A 4,514-nucleotide genomic window follows, 5' to 3' on the forward strand; every position below is an offset into this window, starting at 1 on the left:
TCCGTCAGTCATCACACTCAATCTGGCTCAGTGTATACCATGGAAACAATGTACAGACTGGCAGATTGGCTTCTGGGGGGGGGGGGCGAGATTAGCGGAAAATTGTCAAACTCAAAGTAAATGAAATCACTGATAAAAGAAAGCGAAGGAAAGATGGAGTCCTTGCCCCGACCAACATTGGTTTGTACCCGGAGATGAGCCCCTCCCCTGCAAATCGACTGTCCCTGCCCAAGGGGCTCCCCTCCAGGTTTCGGCGGGAAGGTGCCGGGAAGGGGCGGGGCCAGAGTGCACGCATGCGCGCCATGGAAAGTAGGCGGGGCTTGGCTAGGGGGAGCCCGAGAACGGTCTTCCCGCCCAAGCCCCCGAGCCGGGCGGCGCGCCTGGGCTCTCCTCGTCCCCGGAAGTCGCCGTCGCCGACATTCTTGGGCCTTGCGGACCTCGTGTCTTCGTTCGTCCGGGGGACGTGTGCCCGCCAAGCCTGGTGACGGTGAGCCTGGGTCCTGCCCTTCTTCCCGGAGCCTGGCTTTTCACGCCCTCGACTTGGCTGGGCCGAGCTCCAGCAGCCTCGGGAAGAACATTGCCTTGGCTTCCTCAGAGGATTGGGCCTTCCACGGGCGCCTCTTGAGGGCCTTTCCCTCGAGGTCCCGGGCCCTGTGGGCCTCCCCGGAGCCTTTTCTTCCCTCCGGCACCTGCTGCTTCCGGCCCCACGGTCGGCGCCTCCCCTCCCCCACTGCAGCGGCCCTCGCCTGGGCGCCCCTGGGCCTGGCTGTGGCCTGACACGTGACTGAGTGAGTGGGGGCCGGAGGGTGGGTCAGGGTGTGTCCGTGGGGGGGGGGGCTTCCGTCCGTCTCCAGGCTTGGCCCCTCCTCTCCCGGCCCGGGTGCCCCCCGCCCTCCCGGCCCGGGTGCCCCCTCCTCTCCGGCTGATCTGTGCTCCCGCTGGTCCCAGCCTCAGCCGCCCCCGCAGGCCTCCCCCTCCCCCTCCCCGGCCGCCATGTTGGGCCAGGCCGCCCGAGCGCCCTTCCCCCCCTCGCCCCGCCGCGCCCCGCCCCCTCCTCTCGGCCCTGCCCCTCCCACACTGAGGCCCCACCCCGCCCTCGCGCCGCTCCCCACGTGCGCCCCATGCCCGCCTCCCCCACCATCGGCCACCATGAACACAGACACCCCTTTTGCCGCAGGTATGGCGGAGGCCCGGACCCCATCGACCCCCTCAGACATGGAGACATCCGAAGGGGAGCAGACCTCCAGCAGCTCCAGCACCAGCCTGGCCACAGCCTCCACCCCCTGGGTGACGGGCACCCTGGCCTCCTCGCTGTCCGCGGGCACGGACAAGGAACAGGCGGAACAGGCTGTGCTGGTGCCTGGCTCCGGCGCCACGGCTTCTGGGCCACACGTCTCCATGGAACTGGAGCTGCAGGAACTAGACGCCCGTGGTTGGTGGCCCCGGGCCCTCGTCGAAATCTCGGACCAGTGCCACGATTACCCACACTTCGTGGCACGGGCTATAGAGAACAGGTCCCGCAATCGATACCAAGACGTGAGACCCTACGACCACAGTCGCGTTCACCTGAGACAGGCCTCCCTTATCCCTGGGGGAGGTTTCCATCTGGGTCTCGGTTTGCCGTGGGCATCAGCCCAGGGTTCTGGCTCCTCCTCGTCAGCATCCCCGAGTGCGAGCAGAGACAGAGGGGACGACTTGAACAACGACTACATCAATGCCAGCTTCGTGGTGGTGGAGGATGCCCAGAGGACCTATATCCTGACCCAGAGCCCTTTGCAGAGTACATGGGGCCACTTCTGGCTCATGGTATGGCAGCAGAACAGCAAGGCGGTGATTATGCTGAACCAACTGATGGAGAGGGGCTCCAGCACAGGTTTTCAGTATTGGCCAACAATGCAGAGCCCCAGTCTCCTTTTTGACGAGATAGGCCTCAGGGTACAGTTGCTCAGAGAGGAGGTGAAGCCCTTCCACACGGTCCACTACCTGAGTCTGGAGAACCTGACGACGGAGGAGGTCAAGCCCATCTCCCACTTCCACTACACCAGCTGGCCCGACTTCGGGGTGCCTGAATCACCAGCCTCCTTCCTTACATTCCTTTTCATGGTGCGGGACTCCGGCTGTCTCAAAGACAAGCTGGAGCCCGTGGTCATCCACTGCAGTGCCGGCATCGGCCGCTCAGGCACCTTTACTCTGATCGATGCCTGCCTGGTCCTAATGGAGAAGAGAGAGGATCCCTTTTCCCTGAACATCAGAAAAGTATTAGTCCATTTGAGAAAGTACCGCATGGGACTCATCCAGACCCCAGAACAACTAAGATTCTCTTATGTGGCTATCATCGAAGGAGCAAAATTCCTTATGGGAGACGAAAACATTAAGCAAAAGTGGGAACAACTTACCGAGGAAGACCATGCTCGCAGCTACTGCTTTTCCCTCCCTCCGCCCATGGTGACTTCGGACTCTTCTGATGATGATAATGACTTTGACAGCGACACCTCTGATGAAACCGAAGAGGAGTCAGATTATTCAGATCTTGCCGTTAGACTGCCAGACTCTGGAGAAGAGACCTCTGGCAATGGTACCCAGAAAGAAGGGGGAGATGAATGTAAACCTAGTACCAGTCGAGATGGAAGCAAGAAGTCGAAGGGAACTGGACTGAAGAGGACATGGTTCCATATGGAGTATATGTAAATGATTCAGAGGAGCACACCGAAAACCCTCTCTCTAAGAGATCAAAGGGAGGAATGAATAACTCAAAGATAGCTTTTACAACTTCAATTGTGTACAGTCAGTAAAACATCGTACTGGAAAACAATCCTTTCAGTTTTTGTTAAGTGTTTTAGATGTTTCTCAAAATATTCAGACCTTTCATAACCAGTTAATTTGGCTAGTTATTGAATATTTTTAAAGTGCTCATATGAGTTTTAGAAAAAACAAAAATGCCTAAAAAGAAATTTCATTATGCTAATATTTTTCAATTTCTAGGTTTGTGGTAGCAAGACATGCTTTTGAAACTAAAGAAATTGGTAAGGTATTCATTGCTTTACGGCACATTTTAGCACCTGAAAGAACACCAACCTTCAATTATGCTATGATGTTAGGATAGACTTAATATTTAGTAGCAATGCTGTTAAATTACAGTATCTGTTTATATTACTAAAAATTGTTGTTTTCACTCTTTAAATTACTTACTATTTATAGTGCTGGGACAGCATTCAATGTTTTCTTAACTGAAAAAATATTAAAAGTTACAAAAACATTTTAAAAATTAAAATTTAAGGGAAAGAAAGTCTTCATTGACATTTGTCACTTGGACACACATTTTAGTAACTTCAAAGTTTGATTTTCTGTAATTTGTAGTCAACATAATATGGGATAGCAGTAGAAATCAGCAACTTATTTAGTGTCTGTTTCCATTCCTGGAAATATTGCTCCTGATTTAAAGTATTTCATTATTTGTTATCGCTAAACATCTTTATGTCATATGAATATGAGTATGTAAAGTAAATTTAACTATGTAAAGTGCATTGTACTATTCATATGCTTTTACCAGCATTACATTTTTCTGAACAAAAACAAATGGAAACTTTAACGAAACTTCAATTTGCATTTTAATAACTTCAAAGATCAACTCTTTTAATAAGTTGCTATAAGCTTGATGTCCAACATTATCGTAATGAAACTGGCTTGGCAACTGATTGCATACGTATGAATTAAAATATAACAACTTTTCAGTCTTCATGAGATTTCTTTGTCCATCTCCTTTCATTTTTCTTACTATGTCCTCTCTACTGGTTCTACTTTTGTCTTATTTTCTGAAGGTGTTTTCTAGATTTTGTTATATTCTTTATACAAATCTATCTTGAATGCATTGTGATATTCGATACTACATGAAGGTACCATGATTTATTTGATCATTCCTCCTCTTTGGGGAGCTTAGGCTGCTTGCGGGGTGTTGCTTTTTAAAATAATGATACTGTAAAAACGTTTAAACTGCCATTTTGTTTTCTTTGCACCACCATTTCAAGTTTATACAATGGATTCATTAGATCAGAGGTTATGATTGTTTTTGTAGCTTGCCTGAAATTGCTAAACGAATCCAAAGAAAATTTCTCAACCAGTTTTCAGCGTATCAGCAATGAATGAATGTACGTGTTTCCTGATAACTACCAGAATTTAGTTTCCTTGGGATTCATCATTTTTGTCACCTTAATAAGTGTGAGGTGCTGCTTCAAAGTTATGGTTTAATTTGCATCGTCTTAATGATTTGGAAGGTCAAGCACTTTTCTAGTAATTATTAACAATTTGGGCTTTTTTTCCTGAGAACAATCAGTATCTAAAGGCCAAATTTCCCAAGTACCTTTGTGAAATTATGAAATCATCCTGCTTTTAGTTTCTATAGATTTTTGAAACACTCATCTTTTGCACACATTAATCCGATGTCTAATTTTTCTCTTGTATCCCATCGGACTTTATCTTTATTTTAATTCATTACCTCCATAGATATAGTCCCTTTG

The 4,514-nt window shown here is 49.2% G+C and overlaps 1 pseudogene; it reads left to right on the top strand.

The window, feature by feature from the left end:
* Nucleotides 1-368: 368 nt before the first annotated feature.
* LOC141500010 (tyrosine-protein phosphatase non-receptor type 2 pseudogene) lies at nucleotides 369-3,375 on the top strand (annotated as a pseudogene).
* The last annotated feature ends 1,139 nt before the right edge of the window (nucleotides 3,376-4,514 follow it).

Source organism: Macrotis lagotis, chromosome X (genome assembly GCF_037893015.1).
Source record: "Macrotis lagotis isolate mMagLag1 chromosome X, bilby.v1.9.chrom.fasta, whole genome shotgun sequence".
Classification (NCBI taxonomy): domain Eukaryota; kingdom Metazoa; phylum Chordata; class Mammalia; order Peramelemorphia; family Peramelidae; genus Macrotis; species Macrotis lagotis.